The following is a 25,480-nucleotide window of genomic DNA, read 5'->3' as shown; positions in this document are numbered from 1 at the left end:
GTTTTATTTCTTCCTTTTCATTTTGTATGACTCTCTTCCCTCTGTCCTTCTGCCCATTATCCCATCTGTCCTTTCCTTCCTTAATTGTACTGGCGAAAATTTTGAGTACAATGTTGAATAAAAGTTATAGTGGACATTATTGCCTGGTCTTAGAAAGCATTCAGTATTTCACCATTGAGAATGATGTTAGCTCTAGGTTTTTGCAGATGCCTTTTATGCCTTGTTTAAGGGTTCTTAATCATAAATGGATGTTGAATTTTTTCAAACGCTCTTTTTTTCTACACCAGTTGATAGAATCATTCTATGTTTATTTAGAATTTAACGTAATGGATTATATTAATTGAGTTTGTACGTTGAACCAGCCTTGCATTCCTAGAATAAATACCACTTGATCCTGTTATATTATTCCCTTTATATATTGCTAGAGTAAAATTACTTCTTTTTTTTGAGAATTTTTACGTGTATGTTTATGAGGGATATTTGGTCTACTGTTTTCTTTAACATTGTTTTGTCGGTTTCAGTAGCAGGACTAACTTGGCCTTATAATATTCATTGGGAAGTATTGCCTTCTTTATATTATTTGGAAGAGTATATGCAGAATTTGTGTCAATTCTTTCTTAAATGTTTGGCAAATTCTTAGGTAAAATCATAGGGCCTCGAGGTGATTGTTTTGGGAGATTTTAAATTATAAGTTCAATTTATTTATTAGTTGTAAAACTTTTCAGATTATGTTTGAGTAAATTTTGGTAGTTTCTGGTTCTTGAGGAATTGTCAATTGCATATTCTCTTATTGTCCTTTTAATATCTCTGGGCTTTGTAATGATATCTCTTTTATTCCTGATATTGGTTGTGCCTTTTCTCTCTCTCTTTAAAATTTGTAAGTCTTGCTAAAGGTTTATCAAGAAATAAAAGTCATCTGTATAGGAAAGGATGAAGTAAAAGTTTCTCTGCTGATGACATGATTACATATATAGACAACTCTGAAGGCTCCACCAAAAATTATTAGAATGGGTAAACAAATTTATTAAAGTTGCAGGTTATGAAACCATAATAGAAAGATCAGTAACATTTCTATGTGCTAATAATGGACGATCCAAAAATTAATAATCTCACGGTGTCAAAAAATACTTAGTAAATTTAACCAAGGAGATGAAAGATCTGTACACAGAAAACTATAAAAGCTTGATGAAGGAAATTGAAGAAACAAAAATAAAAGATATCTCATGATCATGACTGGAGGATTAATATTTTTAAAATATCTGTACTACTCAAAGGAATCTACAGATTCAGTGTAATTTCTATCAAAATTTCATATCGTTTTTCACAGAATAGAAAGAAAAATCTTAAAATATGTGTGAAGCCAGAAAAGACTTCAAATAACCAAAGCAATCTTCAAAAAAAAAAGAAAAAAACCAAAAACTTGGAGGCATCACACTCCCTGATTTTAAAATATATTATAAAATGACTTATAATCAAAACATCATGGAACTGACATAAAAACAGACATAGAGACCAATGGAACAGGAAAGCCCAGAAATAAATCCAAGTCTATAAGGGCAATTGGTTTTCAACAAAGATGCCGTGATAAAGATGGCACAAATGTACCAAAGAACACATAATGGGGAAAGGACAATCTCTTCAATAAATGATGTTGGGAAAACTGGATATCCAAATTGATATGGTTTGGCCGTGTGTCCCCACCCAAATCTCATTTTGTAGCTCCCATGTTTCCCACGTGTTGTGGGAGGGACCTAGTGGTAGATGACTGAATCATGGGGGCAAGTCTTTCCTGTGCTGTTCTCATGATAGTGAATGGTTCTCATGAGATTTGATGGTTTTAAAAGGGGAGTTTCTCTGTGCAAGCTCTCTCTTTGCCTGTTGCCATCCATGTAAGATGTGACTTGCTCCTCCTTGCCTTCCACCATTATTGTGAGGCTTCCCCAGCTATGTGGAATTGTAAGTCCATTAAACCTCTTTCTTTTGTAAATTGCCCAGTCTTGGGTATGTCTTTATTAGCAGAGTGAGAACAGACCAATACAGTAAATTGGTACCAGGAGAGTGTGGTGTTGCTGAAAAGATACCTGAAAATATGCAAGTGACTTTGATCTGGGTAACAGGCAGAGGTTGGAACAGTTTGGAGGGCTCAGAAGAAGATAGAGAAATGTGGGAAAGTTTGGAACTTCCTAGAGACTTGTTGGGTGGCTTTGACAAAACTGCTGATAGTGATATGAACAATAAGGTCTCAGGTAGAGATGAGGAACTTATTAGGAACTGGAGCAAAGGTGACTCTTGTTATGTTTTAGCAAGTAGACTGGTGGCATTTTGTCCCTGCCATAGAGATTTGTGGAACTTTGAACTTGAGAGAGATGATTTAGGGTATCGAATGGAAGAAATTTCTAAGCAGCAAAGCATTCAAGAGGTGGCTTGGGTGCTGTTAAAGGTATTTAGTTTCAAAAGGGAAACAGAGCATTAAAGTTTGGAAAATTTGCAGCCTGACAATGCAATAGAAAAGAAAATCTCATCTTCTGAGGAAAAATTCAAGCTGGCTGCAGAAATTTGCATAAGTAATGAGCCAAATGTTAATCCCCAAGACAATAGGGAAAACGTCTCCAGAGCATGTCAGAGACCTTTGTGGCAGCTCCTCACATCACAGGCTTGAAGGCCTAGGAGGAAAAAATGGTTTCATGGGCTGGGCCCAGGGTCTCTGTGCTGTGTGCAGCCTAGGGACTTGGTGCCCTGCATCCCAGCTGCTCCAGCTGTGGCTGAAAGGGGCTAACATAGAGCTCTAGCTATGTTTCAGAGGAGGCAAGCATCAAGGCTTGGCAGCTTCCATGTGGTATTGAGCCTGTGAGTGCACAGAAGTCAAGAATTGAGGTTTGGGAACCTCTGCCTACATTTCAGAAGATGTATGGAAATGCCTGGATGCCCAGGCAGAAGTTTGCTGTAGGGGCAGGGTCCTCATGGAGAACCTCTGCTAGGGCAATGTGGAAGGGAAATGTGGGGTGGAAGTCCCCACACAGAGTCCCTACTGTGGCACAGCCTAGTGGAGCTGTGAGAAGGGGGCCACCATCCTTCAGACACCAGAATGGTAGATACACTGACAGCTTGCACTGTGCACCTGGAAAAGTTGTAGACACTCAATGCCAGCTCATGAAGGCAGCCAGGAGGGAGGCTGTACCCTAAAAGCCACAAGGGCAGAGCTGTCCAAGACCATGGAAACCCTCCTCTTGCATCAGTGTGACCTGGATGTGAGACATGGAATCAAAGGAGATCATTTTGGAGCTTTAAGATTTGACTGCCCCACTGGATTTTATACTTGCATGGGGCCTGTAGCCCCTTTGTTCTGGCCAATTTCTCCCATTTGAAATGGCTGTATTTACTCAATGCCTGTAGCCCTATTGTATCTAGGAAGTAACTAACTTGGTTTTGATTTTACAGGCTCATAGGTGGAAGGGACTTGACTTGTCTTGGATGAAACTTTGGACTGTGGGCTTCTGAGTTAATGCTGAAATAAGTTGAGACTTTGGGGGACTGATGGGAAGGCATGATTCATTTCGAAATGTGAAGATATGAGATTTGGGAGGGACCAGGGGCAGAAAGATATGGTTTGGTTCTGTGTCCCCACCCAAATCTCATTTGTAGCTCCCATAATTCCTACGTGTTGTGGGACGGACCTGGTGGAAGATGACTGAATCATGAGGGCAAGTCTTTCCTGTGCTTTTCTCATGATAGTGAATGGGTCTCATGAGATCTGATGGTTTTAAAAATGAGAGTTTCTCTGCACAAGCTCTCTCTTTACCTGCTGCCAGCCATGTGTAAGATGTGACTTGCTCCTCCTTGCCTTCTGTCATGATTGTGAGGCTTCCCCAGCCCTGTAGAATTGTAAGTCCACTAAACCTTTCTTTTGTAAATTGCCTAGTCTCAGGTATGTCTTTATCAGCAGTGTGAGAATGAACTAATACACACATGAAGAAGAATAAACTTGGATGCTTATTCCACATGCTACATACAAATCAACTCAAAATAGATAAGACTTAAATGTGAGAGCTGAAATCCTAAAGCTACCCAGGAAAACATAGGGGAATTACTCTATGTTTAATGGTTTGGGGAAATGCCATGCTATTCCCCAAAGCAGTTGTGCCATTTTACTTTCCCACCAGCAGTGAGATTCTGATGTTGCTATACTGTCATCAACACTTGTTATTATCTGACTTTTTAATTCTAGCCATTCTAGTGATATCTCATTGTGGTTTTAATTTGTATTTTCCTGATAATTAATGATTTCAAACATCTTTTCATGTGCTTATTGGCCACTTGTATATATTCCATAGAGAAATGTCTATTCAGATCCTTTCCTCAGTTTTCATTGGTTTGTCTTATTATTTAGTTGTGATATTGCTTTATATACTTTAGACATAAGTTCCTTATCGGATATATAACATGAAAATATCTTCTCCCATTCTATGAGTTATCTTTTCACTTTCTTGATGGTGTCCTTTGAAGCACAAAATTTTTTAATTTTGATGAAGTTGTATTTATTTTTCCTTTTGTTGCTCATGCTTTTGGTGTCATTATCTAAGAATCTTTTACTAAATTCAAGGTCTTATGGATTTATCCCTATGTCTTTTTTCTCAGAGTTTTGTAGTTTTAGCTATTACATTTAGTTCTTTGGTTAATTTTCAGTTAGTTTTTCTATATAGGGTTTGAGAAAAAGGTTCAACTTCATTCTTTTGCACACATGCAAATACAAATGTCCCAGAACCTTCATTTAGGAGTCTATTTTTTCCCCATTGGATGGTTCTGGGAACCCTGTAAAAATCATTTGACTATACACACACACATGCACATGCACACGCACACACACGCGCACACACACACACACACACACACACACATATATATATATACATACACATATGGTTTATCTCTGGACTCTCAATTCTATTTCATTGGTCTATATGCCTCTGTTATTTCTGAGCATTTACTTGAGTACTTTTTCATGCAGGCTTATGGAAACATGCTCCTTTGGGTAAGCTTCTCTGGCCTCTCTGTTTTGCTGCCCTACTGCAAACTAGGTCAGCATGCTCCACTGAGACAGAAGCTCTTTTGTGTGTAGTTGTCTTTCACAATGACTCCCTCTCTTATACTGTGGCTTTCCAAATTATAATTACTACCCTGTTCAAACCCAATCTCAGGCCTCTTGCCTAACTGGTTTCCTTTATTCATTCTTCAAGATAATTTCCTGAGTGAACATGCATTTCTACTTCATGGAGAATACCTTACCTTCAAATACAGGGTATGGTTTGCTCTTGTAGCCCTGTTAAATCAGTCACAAAACAGTCTGACATTGTTTCATTCCTTTTATCATACAACTTTGTAAGAAACACCTTTTTTGTCATCTGTAAATATTTGTATTTTAGTAAAACCATCCTTTTATAAAGGACATCCAGGAATAATAACTTAGATGGCTCTGGAGTGGTAATCTTCAAGTCCAAGATGGCACCCGTCAGTGGGGCTCAAGGTGAAGAGTCAGCTAACCCCACTAGTTCTCCTATTATTGAGAGAATATTTAGATGGGTCATCTTGATTTCTTCTTCCCCATGTCAGTCTGCACTTTATACATGAGCATTATTGGCAGTCATTCCATGACTAGAAGTCAGCATTCTAGTAAGTTTGGGGCTGTTTGATGCTTAGCTAGCAGAATCAAAATTGCCCATAGTGGTCAGCTTACTTCAGCTCCTACCATTGCTTTCAGGCATTATGTTGGGGCTTGCACTTTTTGTCATTTCAGTATGTTAAGCTAATTGATAAGCTTTCTCCCTTACATCTCTTAGTTTAGCTGCACACTGAGCAAGATTCCTTACATTTTCACTCTCTTCAATTTGCTGATGCAGAACTAATAGGTAGTTAATATTCCTGCCCAAATACTTAAAGAAACATGGTGTTAATAGTAGGTTGTACATAATGGTTTCATCCTTAGTTGCAGTTTAGAAGTGAGGCAAAAATGTAACATACTATTACTAACCTTGTTCGCAGCACCTTCTGCATCACTTTTAACGTTTGGTTGACTCAGCTTTGGAGCTCACTGGAAGTAAGCTTAGACATTGGGTCCCAGCCAATCAGTTACCGCAAGAAGCAACTGTCACTCAAAGCCTCTTTCTTTCTCTGAGAGTATTTTAGCATGAAATCTATTTATTGAGGAGCACGTCTCCCATCGTATCTGGGTTATTTTGAGTGATTGTGATTTCTGATGGGAAAAGTTTGTGCACAAAGGATGAAGCAATCACATGCTTCCCTGTTACCAGTCCCAGGGACCAGAAATGTATAAACACTAATTCTAGGGACTTGCCAGCTTAGCTTGCAGTTAAGCTGCCAGATTGACAATTTTCCTGTGAAAAACATGCCATTATGTATTTTAGCATCCCCCTCCTTATCCACCCCTGCCCCCCGCTGCCCCACCAGAAGATGTTGAATAGACCTTCAGGAGCAAACCCGGGGTTTATAATGGGCTTTGCAGACCTGGCACGATCTGCCATTCATAGTTTTTATTTCTATCAGTCTCCATCCTTGGAGGTCTCATCTCCTCTGGAAGCTAGGGCTTGCTGATGTTACCTCTCCCCCTACTCAACTCCCACATTCAAGGGCCCAGCATTGACAAATGACTTTTTTTTTTCTTCTCACTTCCTTACATGTCTAAGTCCTGGATATCCTCCAATGCTCAGTTCAAATCCCTCAAATCTCAGTTCTTCCATGAATTATGCCATGCTCTGTGCCATGGCACTGTGTGAATCTGAGAAAAGAGAAGTCCCACTATTGGAACTATTTTCAGTCCTCTACTTTCTTTTATCTTTACCTCAAACCAGTTGATATTATTTTCCTTAACCACATATAAGAAACTTGAAGCTGTCCGAACGATACTATAGTACTTCCTCTATATTCCTACTACGATTTTCTTTTCTTCACAAAACAACTCCTTGAGAATGCTCATCTTTCAGTTCCTTGAAACAACTTGCTCAATCCGCATTACTGCGGCTAGTTAATGTTCATTGTCTTATATGAATATTAGAAATGAAGACAGGGATTAGGCAAAATATCCCAAATTGGCTTAGAAATCATAATTCTTGGCCAGCGGTGGTTCATGCCTGTAATCCCAGCACTTTGGGAGGTCAAGGCGAGAGGATCATCTGAGGTCAGGAGTTCGAGACCAGCATGGCCAATGTGGTGAAACGCTGTCTTTACTAAAAATACAAAAATTAGCCAGGCGTGGTGGTAGTCACCTATAATTCCAGCTACTCAGGAGGCTGAGGCAGGAGAATCACTTGAACCCGAGAGGCAGAGGTTGCGGTGAGCCGAAGTCATGCCGTTGTATTCCAGTCTGGGTAACAAGAGCGAAACACTGTCTCAAAAACAAAAACAAAAACAAAAACACACACAAAAAAACACTACTCAGTATTTTTCGAAGAACTAGATATACTTAGTAAAGGAAGTGTATGCTCAGCAAATATTTGGTTGAATGTACCAACAAGCAGAAATTATTTCATATGGCATGGGTATTTACAGAACAAGTAACATTTTCACATTTAAGTCTGATAGCTGTGTTTTGTGGTCTTTCATCCCATGACCTCTCCTCAGACTATAGGACTGACTTTTTGACCACTTTAGAGCTGAATAAATTAGAAAATGGTATTCTGCAATTTTGGGGTTTTGTTAGAAAGTTGTGCTTTTGTTAAATATTCAAAGCTTTCTGGAGGCAAAAGTCAGTTTCTAAGTAAATGAAATATTTTGTAATTCTCCTTAGGGCATTTTTGATAGTACATTTTCACTGAACAATTTGTAGTAATTAATATCAATAAATTACGTAAATAAAAATATTTACTAATCTTTGCGCTGTGTTTACATAAGAAACTGGTGAAATGTATAGGAGTGAAGAGCATCATTTATTTCTGTATAACTAGGTGTTAGACTCTAGCAGATTACTCCGTTCTTCCATTTGGCATGTTGATGGATGGAATGTTGGTAGTTCTTTAAATTGGACTATCAAATATTTATGTTAAATGCTGAAGATTCCTGATACTGGTACTTTTTCTATTTAATGGAAAGGATTACAAGATTGACATAGTGACTTCAAAATATTCTTAAAAACTTTTAGGTAGTAACATTATGAAGTTCCGTGTGGTTCTTTCAGACATCAGGAAATACTTTCCCTTAATTTTAATAAGGTTTAATTAACCTAGATAGATGTTGGTTGAATAAGACAAATTTTATAATTTTAACCCAAATAGATTTTGGCTGAATTAACCCAAATAGATTTTGGTTGAATGACACAAAGTTTATAATTTTGAATACTTTTTTCAGCTTATATTTATACTTGAAATTCAATATAGAAAACTTGGAGTAGTTCAAAGTCTGTGGCTTACCATCTGCCAGTAAAGCATAAAGGGTTGTAACAATTTTTCTAAAACAAAAAAGGGGTACCTTTTCTTTCATTTGGTAATTCCAACCTTATGGAAAGTTGATGACTTAAAACCTAAATTGTCTTTCACTCAATAGCTAAGATTAATGAGTGAGTTCTACTGTCAGCAAAGTGTGTTTTGCCCCTTGCTGACTTTACAGCCTGCATCTACTTTTGGATACCATGACAGCAACAACAGAAAAGCAATTTCATCAGGCCTTTAAAACTGGGCAATATAGACATGCAAATATGTAGTTTGCAGATAATGATAATTTTGCTGAGCTGTGTAAGGGTCATCAAATGCCTTTCCTTTTCAGGGCTTATTGTTCTGTAGGGAATCTAATAGAAAAAATAAGACCAAAGGGGTGAGGAGTGGTGGGGAAGAGAAAAATAGCTTTAGATTTGGTACCTTTTCTGGTGAGCACAGGGACAAAAAATAAGCTAGCTTTGCTTTTAGTAAATACCTCTTACTGTCTCCAATGAAATCAAACTGCTATCAGTGAGTTTTCCTAGAAAGAGACTAACAAAGTAGGTTAGATAAATGAAACAGCCTAAATTTAGAGGTAGCCAAAATATATTTGAATTCCAGTTTGGCCATTAACCACTAGTGTGACCTTGGGTAGGATGTTTGCACATTTTGAGCTTTAGTTTCTTTATATATATGAAATGAGGATGAACTCCTCATCTTTCACCCCAAATTTGCTTGGAGCAAATTTGGATGCTAGCACTGCCATTCACCTCCTAGGCTAAGAGTCCTTTACCCTTTTTATTCCATAAATCCAATGTGTTCATCATGAATTCTTGGTTCACATTGCCAATGTCTTTGTTCCTTTACAGTCATTGAGCACTTAGACTTCTGCAATTGGCTTCTAGTCACTCTGCCTCTAGCAGCTCAGATGCTGCCTCCTCAGGGAAGACCCCTGTGACCTCCCCGTATTATTTATCCTGTCTCCTCCGGCTTTGTCTGACACTTGCAGGGGCATCTCTTATAGCATACTCCATTCTCTTCATCAAGGTCTACATTACAGTCACCTTTCAGCCTGGGTCTTAGGTGTCTGAGACACGCTGGAGTCCAGTTAATATTTGTTGAATAAGTGAATGAATGAATGACAACAATTTGTTGGGTGATTGTAATCTATGGCAAAAAACCAGGAATTTAATAAATGGCATGTGTTATCAATACGATTACTACTATTTTTATTCTCTGAAAAAGTTTGTAAATGTTTAGCATGCTTTCATAGGGCTAGACGCTAATTATCATAGGTGATATATTAACCCAGATATCAGTGCCACCAATTAGTAAATCAACCTCTAAACTGGGATCATCAAATTAGTTGTTTCCTGATTTAAGCAACAGTCCTTTTCAACTCAGATCATAATGGGGAAGCAGGGACCCAGAAGATACAAATACAACCAGGGTGAGCAAAAAACATTCAGATGGGATCTGGGTTCAGATAATTCTGAGACATAGCAGGTGAAAGATTTCACCAACTCTCTGGTAAGCAAGGGCCCAGGCTAATTTCACAACCAGCCTTACATTGTATGGGTGAATTAATAACTTCATGGTTTAGAAAAATTTGTGTGGTATATTCTGCAGGGTAAAATGAGTCATTTGCAGAACATTTTTCTGCTAATATAAAGCCTAGCAAATGGGTACCCATGCCAGGATCATTAACTTTAATTTAAGGGATCCACTGACATGTGCAGCCATTATTCTGATGCTGAGAGAGGAAGAACTAACAGAGCATCATCTCTTACAGTCTGCTGCCCAGACAAGATATAATCTTCCTTGAAGTGCTAATCATATGACAGCCTGAGGATTGGACCCTCCTACGTCTTTGATAGATTCTATGTATAAACTTACAGAAAGGGTATGATGGTGATGTGAATTTAGAGATTTAAGTGATCTAAAATGTGTACTTCCAATCTTTGTTGTTTCTTTTGAATAGTGTCAAGCATTTAACATTACTGTGCGTAAATCCCCTCATCCAAGTCAGAAGAAATTTGAACAGCTCAGAAAAAATGGTTCTGGTATTCTGAATTTACGAGAAACATCTTTTTAAGAGTTGCTAATTGGTACTGAAAATCTCTGTAAAACTGACTTGACTGCTTTCCTCCCTCGGATTGGCTGTTGTGCAGAATGTCACCCTCCACTGATGAGGGCAGATCTTACACACTTGTCCTCTGCCATCACTCTGACCACAGAGGCTCTGGTACCAAAGTTGAAGGCAGATTGGGAGAACAAGATAAAACTCATGACTCCAGAATGTTCTGTGGAAGAGGTTCCTTTGAAAACAAATTTCCTCACTTGATCTTGTTTTCCTGTAATTCGTGTAATTTGTCTCTTTCTTCTGAAAAACGAAAACAACAATTTCTTCAACTCAAAGTCCTGGCTGCCATTTAATTAGTATCTGACTGAAATGGGCCGTCAGGGACATCGAGAAGGTCAAGGAATGATTTGAAGCTTTTGGGTCAATTTTTAAAGTATTATCTGAACCCCAGGGCTCTTCAATGAATGTACAAATAATTATTTCTTTGAACATGAGAATGTTTAATACTGGAGAAAATATAGTAAAATGTGCAACTTCATCCACTGATGGTCCAAGTGCTAATAGAATAGAATTGATATCTTTTTGGAAAGCACTTTGTTAGCATGACTCAAGAGTATTAAAACGTTTATACCCTTTGGCCCAATAATTCTCCTTTAAAATTTCCCCCTATTTTTATTGAAAAATGATCAATATAAACCATTTTCCTTTTAAGTTTACTTTTCTCTATTTTTATTGAAAATGATCCAATAATTTGAATTCTGAGACCCTGTCTCTTAAGAAATATTTTAAAGAAAGAATAATCTTGATACATAAAGATGTTCAGCAAGGTATTATTTAGGGTATTGAACATATAATCAACCTAGATGTACAGTTATAGTATGTTAATTAAAAATGACTGTGTACTGATTACGGTTAATTACCATTAATGAACATTTTGTTAAGAATCAAGATGGTTATACAAAGGCATATGCAATATAATTAAAATTGGGCAAAATTTATGCACACCATTTAGCTAGGATAGTTTGCTGTTCCCTTGAAGTCAACCTTGGCATAAGGTCATCTTCAGAAATAACAACAAAAAACCTGAGAAAAATCTCAAAAAGAATGAATGTAAATCGCTTTTTTTGTGTATGTGTTCTCTTGGAAAACATTAAAGGGGATTTTTTTCATAACACACATCTAATCTACTTAAAGTTTCTCTTCTGGTTCCCATTGCCCCAATGTCTTAGTCATTGGAGAATGAAAGCTGCCCAATTATTCCCTCTCTTTCCCCAGGACTCATCCTTAATTTCCACTGGAATGGCTCTGGTCTTTCTCACTCTTTCCCCCTCCTCATTTACATTCTCCTCCTTTGATCTTCCTGGAGAGTAAGTTTTGCTGTTTCCAGCGTAAATCACTCAACTCTTTCTACTCCTTCATAATCTCAACTGCCTAATTCTGCATGACAAAAGTCAAGAAACAGAGTGAGCAAAGAGAAAAAAAACCTCCATGGGCTGGTCACAGGCATTGAGAGATTGTGAATACTAAATATACTATTTTTTTTTCCTGTCCCACATGTTTTCAGAAAAGTCTGGATAACATGTGCCAGAATGTTTTAATTGAGATTATGGGCAGTTTCGATCTTCTTTTGAGTTGTCTTTGTTTTCTAAAATGTTTACATTTAATATGTACTTTTTCAGCCATTAAAGGAAAAGACATTAAAAAGAATCTTACCTCCAAACTTCTAAGCAGAATAAAGAAGGGTAAAACAAATAAATAAAATTAGTAGGTATGAGATAGTTAAATTACTAAGAATAAGTCTAGAGAAGAGATGTGGGATGGATACAGAAAAATAAACTACATACAAGAAATCATTTTTTCCAAATGATAATTATTTAACATTATAGTGTAGATGTTATTTTAATAGAATTCTCAGGCTCATTTATTTCCAGAAAAATATATAGGCCAGAATGTTCCCACATTATTCCAGATAGATGTGAAGTTCCTGTTTTAGACGACCCCACCAGAAAATTAGTCTCCTAGGATTATGTCTAATACTTTATCAGGAATAAGAATGTATATCCAGAGTAAATTTTCTGGATTTAATGGAGATGAGAGGCAGCTGTATAATGATTATCCTTCATGCGTTTGAGTAACACCGTTCACTGTTTTTTTTTCATTCTGAAGGTTAAATTGCTACAGCTCTTTTAAAATCTTTTGTCTCAGGATCTCTATGTCCTCCTTTGGTACCTTCACATCTGCCTCTGGATTCTCCCAACATTTTCACTGGATCTGAGTCAGCGGAAGCTGAGTCTTTTCCTTGTTCCTGATTGCTACTCCTAACATTATTTAATGATACAAAAGTATGGTGGTTCTTCTCTCCCATAAATGCACTGTAATGGTGTTAGAAAAATAATAGTAGCAATGATGATAACATGTGATCTTAATACCAGAGTCTTGTCTTGATAAACATCTTAAACAACAGAAAACAGGGTCTCTCTTTATTTCTCAGCCGTCCAACACTTATGGAAAATAGAAAGAACCTACGTTGAAATATTGGGGGTGGGTTCCCCCAATAGGTTGCCACTGAGGAAAAAGATTAATAAGTATGACCAAAATCATCCTGGTGCTTCCATGCACATAGATCTTGTGTGCGTGTGTTTGTGTGTATGTGTATACATACCCACAGGAAGTCCAGAGAAAAATGAAAAAACTTTGCTCTTCTAGAAATGTAATGAGATGAAGCATGCTCTTCCTCAATGCCTGTGGCTGTTTCAGGATTAATCCCTCTGCCCCACATTCCACCTTCTCTGAATATTTAGCGTTGCCTACCTGGAATTCAGGGCTTCCTGTTGTGGCTCCTTGAAGAAGTCTTCCATCCCATACATAGTCTTATATTGTGAATTTCTGCTTTTCTTCCCCATCTTCATCATTTCTCTATTCTGTATTCTGTTCTCTCAGAATCATCCATGGCACCTCACCGACATCAGATTTAGCAAATAAAAATTCAGGATGCCAGTTAAACTTGAATTTCAGGTAAATGGAAAATTATATTTCAGTTTAAGCATGTCTCAGGCAATATTTGAGACATATCTATATAAAGTAGTCTTTATTGTTTATATGAAATTCAAATTTAACTGGCTGTTGATGGAGATGAGAGTAAAGGAGATTCTTGTGATTTAGTGAAGAAAGCTCAGCTGAATTGTATTCTACTGTTATATGGAAAGAAGAGCTCATAGTTATGAACTTGTGGATGTTTAGCTGATGTAATATCAGCAAAGTGTTGAAGGTTTAGCTTGGTATCTTCTTGCTTTCTTGTAGTGAAATGTGACAGAAAAGAGACAGATTGGAGAAAGTCCTCTAAGCAGAAAAAGAACTAGGACTTGAGTACTTGGGAATTTCTCAGCCTATCCAGATGGAAAAAAATGCTACAATCAGGAGATTTGTGGTCAGTAAGTTGTGCTCTGGAGAGAAAGCCAAGATTATGGCTGGACAACTTTTCGCTAGCTCCTTGTAAGGATCAAAGGTCCAAGAATTCAATCACATTATGTCTTATATTTCATGGATCCCCTAAACCATGTCAGGAGAAGTGAAAAATAGAGATGAGATTATCCAGGAAGGATCTTTGAAGGAGCATCTTGTCTAATGGAGTAAGTCCTTGGAACATACATGGAAAACCCACACCATTCTTGAGGATGTTATACCATCAGAAACACTGCCAGTTTGGGCTAAAACTGATAGAGAGGAAGAAATGAAAGAAGGCTGTCAGGCTTCAAAAATTCTACATGCAAGAAACAGGCTTATAAATTACTCACTTGTAAAGATGTTCTGCCTTTTGTGAAAAAGGAAGGATGACCAGGTGACAAAACTATTGGCCAAAAGGGCTGTTTTATGTCCAGAGAATGAAGCTGTGGACCAGGAAGGCAGAAGTGTAAGACTCAGAGGATTATTCCTAGACTTCTAAGCCTAATAAATTTTTTTCCAGTTTGATCTCAATATTGCTTAGGATGAGTGATTCTTTTCTTCCTTCTATCCCCACCCCATCTCCCCCTTTAAATGGAAATTACTGTAACTATTTTCCTATGTCTGTCCCATCATTGTATTTTGGGATCACATTACTTGTTTTCTAGTTTTACAGGTCAAAAATTGAGATATTTTTTGCCCTGATTGATCATACCAAGAGTTTCACCCATATATTATTTAAGGGATGAGATTTAGAACTTCTTGGTCAGTGAATTTAGATGAGGTTTTTGAACTGGATTGATACTGTAGTGGCCTGAGACTTGTGGGAATGTCGGGATTGGGGGAATGTATTTTGCATGTAGAATGGATGTGAATCTTTAGGGACCAGAGAATAAACTGTAGTAGGCTGAAAAATGGCTCTTAAAGTAGTCCATGTCTCAGACGCCAGTCTATGAATATTTTGCCTTACATGGCAGAAGGGACCTGACAGATGTATCTAAATTAAGTATCTTGAAATGAGATTATTTTAGATTATCCACCTGGACCCATATAGTCATAAGGGTCCTTATAACAAAGAAGATGAAAGGATGGAGGCAGAAGTCAGAGAGAGAAGAGAAGATACCATGCTGCTGGCTTTAAAGATGGAGGAAGGACCCAGGAATCAAGGACTATGAGATGGCCTCTGGCAGCTAAAAATGACAAGGAAACATTCTCCCCTAGACTTTTCAGAAAGCATACAGTCCTTAAGTTCCATTTTGGACTTCTAACCTTCAGAACTATAAGATAATAAATTTGTATTGTTTTAAGCCACTAAGTTTATAGTAATTTGTTACAACAGCAATAGGACACTAATATGCCTGGTGTCCTGTATTATACCTGGTAACAGCTAATTTCATTAGATATGTATTATGGACCAGAAGCCTTATATACATTAGCATACTTAATTATTTCAACAATATTGTGAAGTAGTGACCATTTTACAGATAAGAAAAATGAAACTCTTTGCTGATAATAGCAAAATTTAATTTGAACTCAGGTCTGAGGGACGAGAACTAACTTCCTTTTTTCCTTCCTCCCTCCCTTTCTCTCTCCCTCTTTCCCTCCTTCTTTTATCATCATCATTATTTATGATGACTGATATGGTTTCACTGTGTCCCCACCCAAATCTCACCTTGAATTCCTAAATGTTGTGGGAGGGACCTGGTGGGAGGTAATTGAATCATGGGGGCAGGTATTTCCTGTACTGTTCTTGTGATAGTGAATACGTTTCATGAGATCTGATGGTTCTATAAGGGGGAGTTTCCCTGTGCAAGCTCTCTCTTTGCCTGCTGCCATCCACGTAAGATGTGACTTGCTTCTCCTTGCCTTCTGCCATGATTGTGAGGCTTCCCCAGCCCTGTGGAACTGTGAGTTCTCCATTAGTCCTCTTTTCTTTGCAAATCACCCAGTCTCAGGTATGTCTTTATCAGCAGCATGAAAATGGACTAATACAGTAAACTGGTACCAGTAGAGTGGGGCGTTACTGAAAAGGTATCAGAAAATGTGAAAGTGACTTTGGAACTGGGTAATAGCAGGGGTTGGAACAGTCTGGAGGGCTCAGAAGAAAACAGGAAAATGTAGGGAAGTTTGGAACTTCCTAGAGACTTGTTGAATGGCTTTGTCCAAAATGCGGGTAGTAACATGGACAATGAAGTCCAGGCTGAGGTGGTCTCAGATGGAAATGAGGAACTTGTTGGGAACTGGAGCAAAGGTGAATCTTGTTATGTTTTAGCAAACAGACTGGCAACATTTTGCCTCTGCCCTAGAGATTTGTTGAACTTGGAACTTGAGAGAGATGATTTTAGGGTATCTGGCAGAAGAAACTTCTAAGCAGCAAAGGATTCAAGAGGTGACTTGGGTGCTGTTAAAGGCATTAAGTTTTATAAAAGAAGCAGAGCATGAAAGTTGGAAAATTTGCAACCTGATAATGTGACAGAAAAAAAATAGAAAAAAAAATCCCATTTTCTGAGGAGAAATTCAAGCCAGCTGCAGAAATTTGCATTAAGTAATGAGCTTGAATATTAATCCCCAAGACAATTGGGAAAATGTCTCTGGGGCATGTCAGAGGTCTTCATGCCAACCCCTTCATCACAGGCCCAGAGGTTTAGGAGGGAAAAATGGTTTTGTAGGCCAGGACCAGGGTCCCTCTGCTGTGTGCAGTCTAGGGACTTGGTGCCCTGCGTCCCAGCCACTCCAGCCATGACTAAAAGGGGTCAGGGTACAGTTCACGCTGTTGCTTCAGAGGGTGCAAAGCCTGAAGCCTTGGCATCTTCCACGTGGTGTTGAGCCTCTGGGTGCATAGAAATCAAGAATTGAGGTTTGGGAACTTCCACCTAGATTTCCGAAGACATATGGAAAGGCCTGGAGGCCCAAGCAGAAGTTTACTGCAGGGGCAGGGCCCACATGGAGAACCTCTGCTAGTGCAGTATGGAAGGGAAATGTGGGGTCAAAGCCCCCACACAGAGTCCCTACTGGGGCACCACCTAGTGGAGTTGTGAGAAGACGGCCACCGTCCTCCAGATCCCAGAATGGTAGATCGACTGACAGCTTGCACTGTGCACCTGGAAATGCCAGGGACACTCAACGACAGCCCATGAAAACAGCCAGGAGTGGGACTATACCCTGCAAAGCCACAGGGAAGGAGCTGCCCAAGGCTGTAGGAACCCACCTCTTGCATCAGTATGACCTGGATGTGAGACATGGAGTCAAAGACATCATTTTGGAGCTTTAAGATTGACTGTCCCATTGGATTTCAAACTTGCATGGGGCCTGTTGCTCCTTTGTTTTGGCCAGTTTTTCCTATGTGGAATGGCTGTATTTACCCAATGCCTGTACCCTCATTGTAGGTAGGAAGTAACTAACTTGCCTTTAATTTTACAGGCTCACAGGCAGAAGGGACTTGCCTTGTCTCAGATGAGACATTGGACTGTGGACTTTTGAGTTAATGCTGAGATGAGTTAAGACTGTGGGGGACTGTTGTGAAGGCATGATTGGTTTTGAAATGTGAGGACATGAGATTTGGGAGGGGCCAGGGGTGGAATAATATGGTTTGGCTATGTCTCCACCCTAATCTCCTCTTGTAGCTCCCATAATTCCCATGTGTTGTAGGAGGGACCCAGTGGGGGGTAATTGAATCATGGGGACAAGTCTTTCCCATGCTGTTTTTGTGATAGTGAATGGGTCTCATGAGATCTGATAGTTCTCTAAGGGGGAGTTTCCCTATGCAAGCTCTCTCTTTAGCCTGCCAGCATCCATGTAAGATATGACTTGCTCCTCCTTGCCTTCTGCCATGATTGTGAAGCTTCCCCAGCCACGTGGAACTGTGAGTTCGCCATTAAACTTATTTCTTTGTAAATTGCCCAGTCTCAGGTATGCCTTTATCAGCAGCATGAAAATGGACTAATATGATGATGATATTGTCTATGAAGAATCTATTTCTGGGGCAAAGTATGTTCTTGATCCAATGAGTTCAATGTTTCCTCTATGTATAGAGATACCTCTGCTTATGTAATATCTTACAGATTCTAATTTAAAGGATATTCAGATATAAACTAATAATCTTCTGAATAAGGTTTCCACTGCATTCAAAATGAATGTTAAAAATACTATACTTCATAGATCAACCACACGTTCTTCAATGCCAAAATGTTCTGGTCTGCTCTGCAAGCAAAGAAAAGGATCCAAGTGTTATAAATTTCAACAAACGAGCCAAAACAATTAGTTTCTTTAGATGGTTAAATAACATAATAAGCCAAAAATGTTCCACAATCAGGCTTGTAGAGAAGCAAATTCTCTGTTTTTGTTAGCAGCTTACTTGCAGATTTTTACTTCAGCTAATGAACATTCTAATAGCTCAAGGGAAAAACAACCCAAATGCTGCAAACTCAGACCACTGCTCACCAAGGAGCCGGTGTTTAAATGGGGTTGGCCAGCTGCACATATTGCTTCTCATTTTCAACGTAAAGTAATTCCACTACCCTCTCCGTATGCCCCAACCTCCGACTAAAATCCTGTAAGTGCTGTGTTGGAAGAAAACCCCACAGAGGGCTTCCCGCAGACTGGAGATATTATCTGCTCATGTATCTGCCAGTTGACCAGCAAAGAACATCTGGCAGGGCAGCTGGAGGGATGTCACATGCAAGCTAGTAGGGGGCCAGAAACAGCTTACTGGGCACCAAGGGGAAGGGCCATGGCAACTGGCAAATTGCATACTATACATTTTACCAGAACAAATTTGTTGTGAATGCTTTGTCATTTTTCAAAGGCAAGCAGGTTTTCCCTTCTTCCTGGTTCCTTTTGCTGTATCAGTTAATTATGAAAAGCACTGAGCACAGTGCTTGGGAATTAAGTGCTCAACAAATACTAGTTCTTATTACTTTTTGCTGTGTTGTTATTACAACAGGACCATTCCCTCATGGTCACTGAATGTCCCAGAATTCAGCTGCATGGTTGAATTGTGAGCTTTAGTGGGAGGTCATGAAACCAGGTAGTTAATGGGTCAGTGAGTGTTTATACTGTTTGTGTTATTTAGGCAGCACATTTTTGTTTGGAATAGTCAAAACTATCTTTGCGGTGGCATCCCAGTGAAGGAGGAAGGAGGAATTTGTATCTGGTAGGTGTATTTACTTTGAAAAGTTGACCACCATATTGCAGACCACCAGGACAGCCCCTGTTATGTCAAGGATAAGTCTTTTCTGCTTCTCTCTGAGAACTATTATTAGTAGAATTGGAAAGGGTTAACTTTTTCATCTAAAACAAGTGATTAAAAGAACCACTGCAGACCTGGAGATGTGGGGATAATTGTAAAGTTAATGTTTTCTTTCCTATTGAAAACATCTGGATAAATGGTAGCTATGAGATTTCTCTTCACCCTGCACCTTCCACGAATTCAGTGCCTTTATGTGAGTGAGACTGCATTATTTGTAACAGACAAGTAAAGCAGGACTGTTCTTTTCTCCTTTTGGAAAATGGTTTTGAATTCAATGTTCTGGAATATCCTAGGAACATGTCAGGTCCCTATTAAGAATATGTACGAAGACAAAATTGGGTAGACGTAATCAACAGCCATGGTTGCAAACTTAGGGGTACATGAGAATTATGCAGGGGGAAGATGATGGGGAGGATGATTGTGTGTGCGTGGAACGGGGTGGGGGATGTTTAAAATGCAGATGCCTGGGCTCTCTGATTTTATAGATTTGGGAAGGGACACTAGGAATTTGCACTTGAACATGCAGACTCTTAAGGAGACAAAGGAGCCTGTGGGCCAAGAGGCTGAACACTTAGGGAAATGGCTTGGGTTACATAGAAAGATTTGACACTAGGAAATAAAATACTGTATAGAACTCTGCAGAGGTCGAGGACCTGGAGAGATATCATGTAATAAATATTATGTTGATACTAGAACCCTTTCACCCTTGTTGTAAAGTGCAGTGCTTATGAGACAGTATAGCTCAGTGCACTTCATGGGCTCTGGGTTCAATTCCCAGGCCGCGCCATTTATAAGCTGGGTAACTTTGGGTTCAGTACCTCAGTTTTCTAAGCTGTAAAGTGAGGATAATCATAGCATCTACTTTATAATGTGGTGATGTTGATAATACTAGCCAGCAATGATAGGGATGACATGTAGAGAAAAATTATGTGAGGTCTTTTACATAGATGGGCTCATTTAATACTTACGAAACCCTAACAGGATGCGCAGTTGTTTCTAATTGGAAAAATGAGGTTAATAGTTGACTTAAAGTCACGTGATTAGAGAATGGCAAGGCTGGGTATCAGATCTGGGTGGGCTGGCTGCAGTGCCCACCTTTATTACCTCCCTTGCTATCCTGCAATAAAACATGAGCTCCTCTTCCTCCTCTTATCATATAGCTCCAGATGAGCCAGCATTAGTTCTTGTTAAGTAAAATGTCATTTTGTTAGCTGAAAAAAGTGAATTCTGCATGCATACCCAGGCCTGGGCTATAATACAGGAGAGAGAAAGCAGTGTTATGATTCCCAAGCAGTAACTTCAGCCCAGGTCTATACCTAAGTGCTCCAGGGTCAGCTGTCCGAGAGAAGGTGTGGTTGGTTGTGGCTCAGCTTAACCTTTTTCACTGGTGGGCTTAGCTTTTCTAAAGTAAAAGGGGCTGAGTCACCTTTGCACCCACACCTCCCCCAGCAGCAGCAGCATGGCAAAGTTCTTGCCAGAGACAAGCACGGTCTTCTCCTTTTGAGGTCCTGGAGCTCAACGGGATGAAGCTGAGTACACTCTATTCCTTTGCTGGTGCTGCCATAAGAAAGTACCATGGACAGGGTGGCATAAACAACAGAAATGCATCTTCTTACAGTTCTGGGGCTTAGGCCTCCAAGATCAAGGTGTTGGCAGCATTGGTTTCTTCTGAGGCCTCTCTCCTTAGCTTGCAGATGGCCATCTTCTCTCTGTGACTTCATGTGGGCTTTCCTCTGTGTGCACTTGTATCCCAATCTCCTCTTCTTAGAAGGACACCAGTCACATCGGATTAGGGCCAACCCTTAATTACCTTTTGTAAAGGCCCTGACTCCAAAGATAGTCACGTTACTAGACACTGGGGGTTAAGACTTCAACATATGAATTTTGGGAGGACAGAATTCGGCTCAAAACAGGCCTGAATAACTGTAGTAGCTAGTAATTATTGAATGTGCGAGGTCTGCACTCAACACTTTTTAGATATTGTCACATTTAATCCTCAAAGTAAACTTCCACTTATTTTTAGGGGCAGCTGTCCTGCTGGGCCCACCATCATGGGGACATCCCCTTTACTGTATGTCCCTCTCTTCACTTGTGCAGATTGGCCACTGGATGGTTGGTGATAAGGTGTCATAAAGCTGCCCTTCCATTGCCCAACTGTGTGTGTCTGGTCTCTGACAAGGCTGTGGCTTCAGGACTCCTGGCACTCTTTCTTGTTTTGCCCCATGTCCTAGCAGTGCTTGTGCCCTGCTAGGCAGGAGCAGCTCTTCCTTAAGTGCTCACTTGAAGGAATGGAACTCAGTTTGCTGAGCCCAGTGATCTCTCTCGTGGACTCACATGCATATTCTCTCTCGCTCTCTCTCTCTCTCTCTCTCTCTCTCTCTCTGTGTGTGTGTGTGTGTGTGTGTGTGTGTGTGTGTGTGTGTTTTGCTTGTCTGATTTTCTGTCACCAGATTGCTCCAGGAGCAGTGATGCTCTTAATCAAGCTGAGATCTGAGGTGCTTAAAATGAAAAATTCACAGGCAAGCTAGCTAATGCCTGAGGCTGGAAAAGGATGCTCTTAACTTTCAGAACCCCAGATGCATCACACCATAAAAACACCTTCATTCCTATGGAGCTAGCTCACAGGACCAAAGAGTGAGATCCATCCGCAGTGAAGGGAGTTTATGACAAGCTAGACTACTCTGTGTCTTCTGCAAGCCAGCTGGGACCTTAGGGGTTGCATTTAGCAATGAGGAGAGGCCACAAGGGGTCTCTTGGTATACCTCCTCTACCACATGAGTGAGGGTAGCCTGAACTCATGAGAGGATGAACAAATGAGCTAATGAAGAAATCCCTAGGCAAGGAAGTTCTGGTTCTTAGAAAAGATGGGAGACCAAGAGCCCAACCATGGACACAGAGATCGCAAGTACATAAGGGGAGGTTGCAGCTGGCCTGGAAAAACCTGAGAATTAGGCAGAAATGGTCTTTAGTACTCACCTCCCATTGTTCAACACACAGGTTGAACTTCTTCCCTTTGACACAACTTCGCTTTGACTTCTCCATTTAGGACATGTGGAGAAGGAACTTGGACTTTTCAGATATGGTCCTATCACTCAGCTCTTGTCACTTAAGCTCCCACTCATCCCACTTTATTGCTGAGCAGATGTCTGCAAGTATCCACACCACTTCTGCTCCTCCTTCTCTTTCCTTGCTCCTTGGAAACGTTGCATGTGTTTTCTCATCTGTGTCTAGACTCTCTGGAGCTACTTAAATAAACATCCGTGCTCATAGGGTATTGACAAGAACTCCAGGCCCCTCTGATCTTCCCGAGACAATGATCCCTTTGTTGTGAATCCAAAACAGAGCTCCCAAGTTGAGTGAGGTCTGTAGGAGGGCAGGGTGCAGGAATTGTGGTACAATAGTGGGGGGAGTTCCAGTTACCCCACAGTCCTCTATTTAGCTTCTGCTCATATCCAGTTGAACTGGACTTAGCATGACCTTTGCTTATGTATAAGGTGGTGGTGTACCTACTAAGATAAAGCTGCATCTGTTTGGCAGGCCAACTCTAAAAAACAAAAAAAAAGGCACCCACTTTGGGAAGCCTACTTAGTCCTGCCCAGGTAGTTGCCTGGCTTGCAGATAGTAGTAGAGTTCCCACTACTGTCCACATGGACTGGGTGCTCTTGTGAAGGGCACAACTTGTATGACAGTTCAGGGCGGTCCTGGATCTAGGTCTCCGTGCAGATAGAGGGGCTATGAGTCCATTTATTCCCTCCACTATGCCCCATCTGTGTCCTGGATCCCCAAATAGTGCTCTCGCAGCTTCTCTTCCTTTTCAGCCCAGCTGAAAGTCTTTTGCACCTCTTGGGTGCTGAAACCCAAATCCACGCTTGGTTATTTTGAAAGTTCTGGTGATTAGGTGACTGGTCTGCTAGTTGGATGGTTAGAATGTGATGGGAATGCAGATCTTTTCCATTTATTGTCTCCAGAACCTGACTGTGTGAGCAGGAAAAGCAGCCACAGCATCGCAATGACAGTATTCGTCCAATTTGTGAAACAATTATTTTCCAATCAGGTTGTGCAGGAAGTGTGATATGCAGCTTGTCTTCTTGCAGGGAAGGATAGAACACCAAGTCGCTGCCCAGTTGTGAGTAATTTCAGCCCCGAGCTCTGTCTAACCATGTGCTGCTGATCAGCCTGAGAGCAGAACATCGTGTCTTCCCCCTGCTTCATTATTTCCCAGGGATGTCGGGTGCTGGCCTGGTAGGCTTTGACCCCACTCATCCAACTCATTTTTTGAAATAGACATTGACTGGTAAAGAAGCACTTCTCTCTCCCTAAAACCCTTTCCTGAGTCAAAATTGCTTATTGTTCCCAGTGTCCTGGATACACCTGCAGATGTGCAGTGACACAGCCAGTGTGAAAAAACTGTAAAGCACATCATGTGTCCTTTGGGTCTCCCTCACCCTTACAGCAGTCATCTTTTTCTGCCTCCTAGGACTCCTCTCCCTTCTCCTTGTACCAGTCTGGATCATTTTCTTATTCTTCCCCGTGGATAAACTGATCTCAAATAGGGAATTATCAAACAAACCAAGTGTTAACTGATAATGACTTAAGCTTTGCTTCCTCACAGGGTGCTGGCATTTTAAATGGGGATTTGCCCCAAATGAATAAGGTTATAACTATTAAAAGAGAGGTGGTATCCTTCCGGCAGTTTACAAAATCAGGGTGCCTCTATTCTCTAGGCTAGGCCTACTTACTGGTACTTAAAAATAAGCAATGAGGTGGAAATTTCAGGACACTGAAAGACCTACAGGCCAGTCAGGTTGTACCGAATGACGTTTGACTCTCTGTTCAGACAGTGCACACTGTTCATATATTTTCATGCATCTTTCTGTTCTCTGTTGCTTTTTATGCAATATGTTTCTTTTCACAATTTGAACAGATCTCAACCCTCCAAATGCTTGGTTTCAAGGTGGATGAGGAAGGTTAGTTCACAAGCAGCCACTTGTTCACTGTGCTCTCAGCCTTTCTGTGTAGTCCTCTGAGATGGATAGCATTGGCCATAAGGACAGGGTGATCTCATTTTCAGCATGTTTAACTCTGGACATGTTTTCTGTTCTTTAATAGCACATTAAACATCAGGCTGACACAGTTTTGAACTGAGATTTTGCACAGAAAATTTACAAGCGTCTCCTTTTTTTCTTTTGGCAATGATGTGAAATTTGTCTTTCTGAAGTAAATGGGCTTACCAGATCTTGATGAACTTTACTTGGCTTGAGAACAAGGCTTAAGAGTCACTATTAATTCTATGGTTTTTTTTTCCCCCAAGCAAGAGCAATAGTTTACTAACTATTTTAGTTGTTAAGAGGAGGAAGAAGATTATATAAAAGGAAATTCAATTAAGTGTCTGTTAAAGTGAATAGAGTCTTTGATTTGGATGGGGGCCTCTGCCAAACCTCCTTTATTTAACAATATATCCATAATTTTGTTTATTAAATCGAAAGCCTACAACGTGCCAAGTTAAACACGACAAGCTGAGGTTATAAAGATGGAGACAACGCATTTTCTACTGTTAAGGAGCTTGTTTGTTATTGCAAAAGACTGAGTAGTCTAGGTGTCTGGGCTTCAGCTTCCCTAGCTATAAAATGGGGGTAACAGCAGAACTATACATTGGGCTGCTATGATGATTAAATAAGGTGAGATTGTAAAGAAATCAGGACATTTCCTGGCACATATTAAGTGCTTTATGCGTGTTTCAACAAAATACAATCTAAAACGTGATAAGAACATAGATTGGAAACGTCCATATACACATGGGTGGGAAGAAAATGCTCCAGAAGGCATCAAGGGTTTAGAGGGGGAGAGTGTGATGGTTGGGGCTGGCTTCACCCATGGAGGTGTGGAGACTTTATCTGGGTGTTGAATGATGAGTAAGAGTTCAGTATACAGAGAAATAGGGTGTTTCCAAGAAAAGAAAGAGCACAGATGTTGTAACTCAAAGAGCCCTGTCTAAAACGTTCTGCCCAGAAGCCTTCCCTGACTACATGCTCACCCCTCTGGATTAGTTCAGATCAGGGACTCTGCAGCACTTGGTACAGACCTCTTTCTCATCATTATCTCAACATTTTCTAGCCATTTTCCTCTAATATTTATTCAACAGCATATATTGAGTACCAGCTTTGTGTCAGGCCTTGCACTGGGCTATCTTTTCCCAGGAACTCCTAGAAAAATAACAGATTTGGCCGGGTTTCGTGGCTCATGCCTGTAATCCCAGCACTTTGGGAAGCCGAGGCAGGCAGATCACGA

The sequence above is a fragment of the Hylobates moloch genome, unplaced genomic scaffold, assembly GCF_009828535.3.
Source record: "Hylobates moloch isolate HMO894 unplaced genomic scaffold, HMol_V3 SCAFFOLD_16, whole genome shotgun sequence".
Classification (NCBI taxonomy): domain Eukaryota; kingdom Metazoa; phylum Chordata; class Mammalia; order Primates; family Hylobatidae; genus Hylobates; species Hylobates moloch.
Note: the sequence above shows the minus strand (reverse complement) of the source record.